This window comes from Egretta garzetta, unplaced genomic scaffold (genome assembly GCF_000687185.1).
Source record: "Egretta garzetta isolate BGI_Z169 unplaced genomic scaffold, ASM68718v1 scaffold54, whole genome shotgun sequence".
In the NCBI taxonomy this organism is placed as follows: domain Eukaryota; kingdom Metazoa; phylum Chordata; class Aves; order Pelecaniformes; family Ardeidae; genus Egretta; species Egretta garzetta.
In genome coordinates, this window is record NW_009259313.1 from 311917 (window position 1) to 321962 (window position 10046).

Below are 10046 nucleotides of genomic sequence, written 5' to 3' on the forward strand. Positions count from 1 at the left end.
CCTGCTTTTCCATACCAATTAACCTTGCCTGTTAGCAGAAACCTGTTCCCTGCATGGGAACAATTCCAACAGCTATCAAGAAAAAGGGATCAGGCTAGCTGTTGAACAACAGTCCATGTAACAAGCCCTACTTAACACCTAACATATTTCCAAAGAAAATGAATTCCCTAGACTCTACAGTCTTACATAGTTCTTGTTGAATGTAAATACCACCGGACATATCATGTGTCTGTCATACCCATTGCACCCTGTGGAAGTCTCTTAAAAGTAATCAGAATTGCATTTTCTTACAGTCCCACTCCCTCCTTCCACAATACAAACATCCCAGTCCCCCTAATCCAGTTGCACTCTATATCTTTAAGTATGCATTTTACTGTCTACTCTCTTTGCTGTGTTGAATAGCTTAGCTTCCCTAACCCTTTTATAAAAGCCAGGACAGATCAGCATTGCCCAAGAAACACTAACATCACTAACACGTAACTGGAATAGAATGCAACAGCTGATTAACATCTGAACAGGAACAGGACAGGAAGCAAAGGACCCGAATCCAATCCCCAGAAGGAATGTTAATGGAGAATAAAAATACCCAAGGGAGATTTTGACCATGACATGAACGCTAGCTTTCTAATGCATATAAAAGCATAGAACAACCTTTAATGGCTACATCTGAAATTGCACAAGAACCAGCTTGGCAAAAGGTCGTTTGCCAAGTTACCTTTAGCACCGACAACTACACTGGGGGCTAATGACAGCTTCTCATCCAGAAACACTGACACACCAGAAGCCTGTTTAGTTTGTTCAGCGATCCTGTTAGCTTGATCTCTTTAGTTTGTTCAGTGATCCTTTCAACTCTCACAAGGTGGTTTAGGTTACAAAATTCCAGAGCCTCTTCGCCTTTGCACCTTGGGTTTCATGTCCTTCCCCATTCTGTCTTCTTACCTGTGTTCTTTTAAGATTTTCCATGGGAGGACTTTTGGTTCATGTTTCTCTCATATTTAAAGAGATGTAGACCAGGTCATTAGAAAACAGTCCATGTAGATTAGGAGAACTCTCAAAAATTCCTGAAAATAACTGCCTGGGCCCTGCTAGAAAAAGCAAATCTTGACATTCTGACAACACGTATCTGGCCAAAAGCTGGTAGATGACATAAGGGAAATTTGGGAGCCATGGCCTTCAACTTTCTCAAACACAAACTAGGGAATGGCTACAGCAAGCAAACATTTGAAGAGAAGTGAAGGAGGGAGTGGGTGAACATTTCTGTAGAAAATCAACATGTAGGAATTCCCTTCCCAGACCAATGTCAGCTCCTGCAATGTGGGGGGTGGTGGTGGGATGGAATCATACGTTATCTTCCTAGAGCATAAAATCAAAAGGCATTTAATTAGGACAAGGCAGAAACACTTAAATTCTTCAACCACAGAGAGGAGGACTTTCAGCCCCTGTAAGTATTCCCTAAGTCTCATACAATCCCCAGCAATTAACAGCAGTCCTCTTGTTGCAGCCTTTGGTTTCAAAAGTTTTGGGAGAACTACAGTCTCCAGATCCTCAGTGCCAGGGACTGAATGTCACTGAGCTGTCTCTGTAGCAGAGAATACAGCAATGCTAGAGCACGCTCCTTTACTGCAACCTATATACTCGCCTCCAAAGCATCCCCTCTGTCTATGAGTCGCAGTGATGCACAGATGGCTAACACACTATGCAGTATCTACGCAGCCGGACAATGGAGCAGAGCATGTTATTTGCATTATTTACAGAGGACAGATGGATAAGTTGTTGCAGTGAAGCAGCCTACAGAGAGCATCTGCAATGTTGAGGAGGCGTTAAGTCCAGCCCTAATGTTTGCAGGTGCTGGCAAAAGCAAATTTCAAGAAATGAAACGGCTGTTTACAGCAGCCAGCTTTATTCTGAAATGCTATCGCTACCACCATGCTTGAGGAGTAATTCATGTGCCAGTTTTGTTCCCATAGAGCCTTCACCCGCAAGCAGAAAACAGAAGATGTATTGACTAGATTTATCCTTTTCAACACGAAAGAGAACTGACATCTGTAGTACTTAATGTAGTAACTTCTTCCTTGGCCATAAGTTTTGTATGTGCGTAAGTCACTGCGCATACTGAGGCACATACTGGGGGAGACAGTGACCAAGAAACAGCATCAAAATTGGCTGAAATTTCTTTCAAGCTCTGCCTCTCTGTAGAAAAGTCCAGCTCAAACCTGCTCAGCCATCTGAATCTTTTGAAACATTGAACACTTGTGAAAGTTTTGAGATGTTGCTTTTAGTGCATACACAGCACACTAACCAGGTCGGCAGGCGCTTTTATTGGCAAGCTGAGAAGGAACCTTAAAACAACATTTCAGGGGTCTCACACCTGTTCTTGACAAGAAAAATCCTGATTTATAAGGAGGAGCAGTCTACTTTAATCGAACACCATGCCTAAGAACGACCAAGTTGTACAAAGGCTTGCAATGATCAGTTCGCCCATCCTCCAGCAACACGCACCACAACAGGCTCTTTCATTCCAGCATCACATGGCTGCAGCCAAACATGACATACTGCTCAGCAAGTAATAAAAAGGATCAGCTTTTTCCCCAAGGTCTTGTCTACATATACACTGTAGTAAATTAAATTGACTTCGAAAATAATGTAAAGCTGTATAACCCTCCTGGGTAAATGTTCTTAATTCAGTTTAAGAGCACTTTACGTTGAATCAACTTAAGTTAAATAGATAGATACAAGAAACAAACTAAATTAAGGATGCCTATACAAGAATCCTGCACTAATATAATCACAGCTGTTTCTAATCTGATTAAGTTAAATCAGTACAACTTCCCTGCAATGGCAAAATCCTTACCGATATTGAAGTTAACCCTTTTTTACCCTTTTCACTTCCAAAGAAGGTTTTGCTGGGTTTTGTGTTCGAGGGTTTTTTCTTCCAAAAAAACCCAGAGTGACATCTCTCTCTCAGGATCAACATAAGCTGACCACACTACACAAGGTATAGGAAGGTATTAACAGGTATTGAAATTTATATGACTTGCAAGTTTTACTACTCCTATGCCAACTAAACATCATAATAACACTCAGACCAGCACGGCATGACATTTTCTCTACTCTCCCCAAGCGAGAGGGGAAGGGTGATCACAAAGACTTGCGCTATATCCTGCTTTCCATACACCCACGCAGCTTTTACACGCTGATGTCCAACATACCTGGTTCAGAAACCAGGAAGGCAATGTTCCCCACTCACTCATTCCTAAGGGTATGGCTCACCAACAGCTTATCTGAGCAAACTGGAGTGTGGCGTTAGAGCACGTTATCTAACTGCCCCCCAGGCATGGTCTTAATACTGCTTCTCCATCAAAATATGAAGTTCTCTTGCTAACTGTGGGGTAAGCACACACGCAAAACAAGTCTGAGGTCACAGACCTAACATGCTACAAATCCACACTCTAAAATCACCTCTCATCTCCTCAGTTCCCACAGCATTTCCCCTGGAAACATATTTGTCAAAATTAAATTCCAGCAATTCCAGAATTACCAGGGTTTTTTCCAATTCCTCATTCAAAACTATTCAAACTGTTCCTCCTGAATATCGAGACTTAATTTATCTTCATTCCTTTGGTATTCTCACTTTCATCTCTACCTGCTTCTTCAATTGGGTGTCTTCGAGCTCACTCCAACCTTCATCACATCCACCTCAGCAACGCAACCATCACCCTCTCCTCACTGCCACCTTCTACTCTTGTCTCTGAGCCACCATATACAGAACTAGCTTCCTCTTCGGTACAAGTTTTCCACATTCAGTACGGAAAGACAATAGCAAGAATCCTCTCAGAGCCCCTTGCAGAGAACAAAATCCCTCATTGACCTTCAGAAACTAAGTTGTGCCACAATGCCGAACAACGTGGTGAGCTGTCACTTCTGCTGAGTACCAGCAGCAGCCGCAAAATCAACCAAAGCTGTAAGTCCATTTAATTTATTATTTTTTTGAAAGAGCTAAGAGCTATTTTGAAGCCCTAATCACATGGCAACATGGACTGTAGGTACACACAAGAGTTCAGTTGCTAAGGGAACCACACTTCCACATTTTCTGTTTTACAAGATTTAAATTTCAGCTCTCAAAGGGCTGCAGGCACATTTTTTGCAATCAACTGTTTGGTCTTGAGTCTCAGTTTCACACTTGTAGCTTCTAGCAATTATAAGGTTATGTGGCCCCATACCAACTCTAGGATTTGTGCTCACCATAAATACATGCAATGAGGAAGGCAGGAACAATTTCCATTCCATAAGTGAAGAAATTGAGGCACTACGAGAAAAAACAGCTTTGTGCACTGTTTTTGCATGAAATTCCATGTTAAAGAAAAACAGCCTCAGCTGTCATAAGAAAGGAACTGCAGGAACATTCAGCAAAACACAGCCTTATCTCTTGCACCTAAAACAAGAGTGATCTGGGATAGAAAAAAGAAGGAAAATGTGCATGAGCTAAACACCTACCTGACAGCAATTGAGTTGAATAGCCTGTAATTCTTTATAAGCACAAATAAAGCAGCAACCCTGATCCAGTAGTAGGAGAACAATATCTGTACTATACTCAATTCTCTCTGCTGCTGGGGTTTAATCCCAGCAAGAATTGTTTTGGTTTAATTAGCTTTTCCCTAGCAGATGGTCAGATGTGAGAGGCAGAGAATGGTACAGGCTTAAGTGTTGGGTGATTGTGCAGCTGCATCTGTAGCTGAACAGTTAAGCATGTCCAGGAGTCCAGCTGTAGTTTGCACGACACAGTCCGTCTCTTGCCATTAGCCAAATGTCAGCTTCCTCTTTCTCCAGATTACGTATCAGTCAGAGGCACTACCCAAAGGCAGGCAAACAACTCACATGCAGTCTCACCACCATCCCCTTTCTCAGACAAAACCCTCAAACCTTAATCAACTGAAAGTCCCTCTTTCTTTGGTGACAGAAGCACATTCAGAAGCATTGCCATGGAAACTTGAGCCATCCTCTGTGCTATTCATCAGAGAAGATCTTCTAGCACAGAAATATTTTATGATCTCTATGGCACTGAATACAGACAGCAGTCAGTATAATGAACTAAAATCACAGACTCCAGCATTGCATGAGGATAGCAGTGGGTCATTCTTCAACCAAGCCGCCTGATCCTTGCTTCATCTACAACGAACTCGTTATAAGCTGGCAGGGAAAAGCAGTGTAGCACTGAGTGAAACAGATGTGGTGTTAGAGGAATAAACCATCCAAGCCAAAGGGAGAAAAGGGAAAGGGGTTCACAGCCTTTTCCCAAATCTGATCACATCCTGCCACTTGCCCTTCCCGGAGGTTACAAGTGATGTTGCCGCTGGCTCCTTTGCAAACCAGGATTCCTATCAGGCACAGACACCTCCTGCTTAACCCAAGTCACAGCCGTTGCCTACTCTGGAGACCACAGTATTCCCCATAGACTTCCACTCAGCCTCTGCAGCCAGGCACAATGTGGAGTGTTAGAGCACCCACTCCTACAACACTGCCAGCAGTCGTCTCAACAGGCCACAATGGCAGAACAAGGAAAGGAGACGGCTTTAGAAACATGTTTTGGGCCTAGCAGATTCAGAGCTTGAGCCAAGGGCAGGAATAGGCACAAAACCTGTCTCAACTCTGTAAACAGTAGAGCAGCATGGCTCCTGAAGCAGAATGTAACCCTGGAGCATCTTCTCTCTTTTTTGTGGTGTGGCCCTGTAGTTAATCTGCTTCAGTTTGCCTCATCTGTTTTTTTTTTTTGTTTTTTTTTTTTTTAAGCCGCCGAACCCGTGAGAGATTTTATTCTGAGAGTTCAGTCACAGAAATACAACATGGTTTAATCCAGCTTAGGAAAAACAAACAGATCCACCCACCCGTCTTTCACTGGTGACCTGTATAAAGCACGCAACTGGCTATGGCTCTTCTCTCCCCATTCACCTGGGCTCCAGCCAGTCCTTTTAACAGCAGGATCCTAACCACAGCAGAGGGGACCCACACCTCCACCCCCTGCCCTACATGCTGTACATGAGGAGGCTGCCTGTCACCAGCAGTCACAGGCTGCACTGCTTGTCCTTCTGTATATGCTGTATCATACCTCCTAGGTTCACATTCCTCCCTTGAGGGGGATAACCCCAGACACCCCACCTGAGACCAAGCAGGGTTGCTTCAGCTCTTCCCTCAGACACAACCCCTCCTTGGGCCAGAGTCAGAGCTCTCGTCAACCATCTCCTTCCATATTTATCATCATTGCTAGCATCAATGTTTTTCTTCAGCTGGAGCTAATAATGAGCATAAATCATTTCAAGAATGAAGATAAACTAATTCTTGATATTCAGAAGGAACAGTTCAGATAGTTTTGAATGAGGAATGGAAAAAATTTCAGCAAAGGCCCAGCACTTTAGTCTTACCACAAGGTCAGCTTGTCCAGACTAGCACTACATCCCCTGCCCAGCATTGCTCTTGTAAAACTGAAATGCCTGGTCTTTACCGCCATTATCCCTTGGGATAACATAAGCCCATTAATTATTCAGAGGTTAAGGAAAAAAAATAAAATCTCCTTTTTAGCAGTGAAACAAGGCTGCTCCCTAAAGACCCCCCTGTAAGTAAGCTCTGTGCAGCTCTTCAGAGAGCAAGCTGGGAATGAGAGAGTCAAGCTGCAAGTGAAGTCACCTATCCTGATTGGGGCTCTAACTGAGAGCAGAGGATTATCAGACCCAGATATCCTAAGGAAAGCAAGCCATCATGTTCCACGTACCTTTTTTTTTTGGTCAAGTGTCAGACAAAACCTCTCAAAGAGCTAGCAGCTCACCACTCATCTAAGAGCAAAGACTATGGATGAATGCCAGCGTATAGTCAGGCAGATGTTGCAAAGATAAGGTGTTTGTCCAGTGCCGACAGCAAGCTGTTTGCTCACGACTTCAGCTTCATGCAGCTGCACAAGCATCAGCTCTACAGTGTCTGTGACTCTGACTAAGGAATGTCTCAACTGGAGAAACACCGTATCTGCTGTGGGCTCAAGGTGCCCCAGGATCAGACCAATTCCCAATTTTCCTGTCCAGCTGTAGCCGTGCTTTCTGCTCCCTGTCCCACCAGGGGGAGATCTAGCTACTTGGTGAGGGTTACTGCTCTAGCCAGAAGAGCACATCACCCCAGCAGAGGTGTTTGGGACTGGACACAGAAGCACAGAGATCTGGATTCCTACACAGTCCTGAAGGCCAGCAGGGAAGCCAAAACAAGGAAGTAGTCACATTCTCTCTGCAACATATTAAAACTTTCAGACAGGAAAGGAAAAGGCCAAGAATCAGCCCTCCTTCCTCCTTAGCCAATGTCACATCCGTTTCATTCCAGCTCCCTTACTGGCAATTGGAAAGTGACAGCAGAAGCAGTATTTAATCCTAAACAAGACCTCCATTTTGGCAGCTGTAGCCTATATTGCACAACAAAGCTGAAACACCCAATGATTATACACACTTAGATGTTCCATCAGTCACATTCCACTTTTAGACTTACTTGTATTTTGCTACACCTCAGGTTGTTCACAGGGCATATTGTTCAGTTTGGTACTGCAGAAGAGAGGAAAGAAAATGAAGATTCAGGCAACACACTTTCTAATCAACACCCAAGCCCTAAAAGTCAGGTACAGAGTCAGTGGCAACTAGTTTGAAATAAAACACACAGTTCACATGAAATCAAGGGAGAAGAGAGCCCAATGCAAATAATTTCCAACCGTTTCACAACGGTAAGCATCTTTTGCAACAAGTAACATTCCCCTAATCACCTATCATTGAGATCCTGCCTTGAAAAGTGAAATACCCTTCTCAAGAGAGGGTGGCATGGACCAGTCTGGTAACAGCAGCACTGTAGCAACTGATCCAGCGACTCTGGCAACAGCTAAAAATCAAAAAATATGCTGTAAAGCCTTCCAAGAGCCCGTTCTTTCATGCCTGTTACTGTCCAAGAATGGCAGCAGGGAGGTCTTCTGGAGAAGACTGTCTTTAATATGGAAATGACCAGCAGGTCACAGAATTTCAGGCTACCAGAAATTCCCAGAAGGGAAACTGGAAGTCCCAAAGATCAAAGCTGACTGGGTAATGAACAGCCCAGGGCTTACCCAGGACACAGAAGATGCTCTGCTGTTCTTTCCACAAGACTTGCCCACAGGCTGCCCATACTGACATTGCCAAAAGGGACCACATTTCCCTGTGCCAGGCAAATGGAAGGCTTACATAAAGAGGGCAAGGAGGCTTGCATGATAGGGGCATTGAAAACTAGTGACCATCTCTCATAGACATCATGTCAAGGATCCCAAAATAACGCATCTGCATCCTGATCTGCTATCCTTCACCAAACTTCCCATCCTCATCTCTTGAGGTACCAGCCAGAAAAAGGAAGCTTTTCCAGAATGAGCTGGAGCAGTTCAGCTGCAGTGCACAGGTGTTAGAACATTCACCCACCAACTGGGGGAAGCACTCTGCCCAGATTAAATCCCAGAGCCATTCCATCTCCAGGCAGACATCTCACGCACAGTTTGCACCGAGCAGAGCTTGATGGCATGAGCCACTCAGTCATCTACTGATTGCCAAGAGCACAGAGGCTGCAGGGGGGACGAGCCAACCTTAATTGGCCTTATCGGTGTAAATTAAACCCTACAACACACCCAAGCAAACAGCCAGTTCCTTTGGAGGGGCAGGCATGAGTTATTTTGCTGCAGCTATAAAAGAAACATTGCTGCTAGGACATGCCCCTGGAGTGACTGTGCCGCTCAGCTCTCCCGCTGCATTCCTGGGGTTGTTTAGCATGGACTCAGCTCCAGCCTTTCCACAAGCAAGAAGTCTGAACCCTGAATGCCATCTGCAAACACAGCCAGACTCCACCTCCTGCATGCCTGCAGGCCACCAGGTGTGGCCAGGAATGGCACAAGCTACACACTAAACACACCTTTGATGTGGAGCTGAAAGCATGTAGCCAGGGGGCATGAACAGCACGCCGCACGCCGCCGTGCTGACTCCCAGTGCAGGAATGTGGCTGCAACCACAGGCCAAGGAAGGCAAACACATTGCATTCCTCACCAGGCAGGGAAGGAAAACAAGCAGCAAGCCCACACACCCACCACGCTGACACCCACCACGCTCCCCACGCATGCCAGCCCTGCCACTGCCAGGACCCCAACAACAGCTTCAGCCTTAAACTCACCTGTGGGAGAGTCCTCACATTCTCCAGACAACTTCTTGAGCCATGGGGCAAGAGAAACAGAGCAAGGCAGGTATCAATTGGGCACACAAGCCACGGGGAGGGGAAGAGCTGCCACCAGGTCTGGGAAGTAAGCATGTTCCAGGGCAGGAACAGAAAGCTCTGTACAGTAACCTAGAAAGGGCATTTTCCTGATTTTTCCTCTAAAACAAGGGGCAAACATAACACTGAGCCTTCTTGAGCTAAGGGGGCAGAGCTGAATAGGAAGCTGACTTCAGGCAACAAGGGTGCTTGGAAGGATCCAGGCCTTTTTCCAGCCCCAGAAAACCACTCTACCTCAAGTCAAGCGGCTTCTCTGACATGCAGGTACTTCCTCATGTCCCCAAAATCCCAGTGCCTGCAGAAACAGATCTAATCTTCATTGTACATTATTCTCCCCTGACAGCACTGATACCTGGTCACTTACATGATCAAGAAACTTGATGTACAAAACCCCAAAACATCAGGTAGCCTCTTGTCTTGAGAGCTCACTACTTATGGTCACAAGCAAACCCTATGCTCTAATCAGAAAAAACACTACTCCTCCTTCACATGGCGCTGCTGCAAATCCCAAAGCTTTCCAAAGAATTCATGGTTCCCAAACACAGAGTTACTCTGAAGGGAAAAAGATGAGGATGCATGAGGAGGCAAAGTTGTCAGCAGCATTCTCAAGGCCACATAAGGAAGGCTGTATTCTGACTCCCATGTTCTGAACCTGCACTTTGTGTAACACAATTAAACATCAATCCACTCCTAAAAATCCACTGCCCGGTGCTACGGGCCAAGCATGAGACTTAATAGCCAGCGTT

At 45.0% G+C, this 10046-nt stretch overlaps 1 protein-coding gene across 4 annotated transcripts in view; it reads right to left on the reverse strand.

Annotated features, from left to right (window-relative positions):
- Nucleotides 1–10046, reverse strand: part of TJAP1 (tight junction associated protein 1) — a 38564-nt gene that overhangs the window by 18682 nt on the left and 9836 nt on the right. The window contains exon 2 of one of the 4 annotated variants that reach the window (XM_035891995.1): nucleotides 7519–7571. The exons of the other annotated variants lie outside the window; for them this stretch is intronic. The gene's annotated coding sequence lies outside the window, so the exon portion shown is untranslated. The remainder of the gene's footprint in view (nucleotides 1–7518; nucleotides 7572–10046) is intronic. 4 annotated transcript variants of the gene reach the window in all.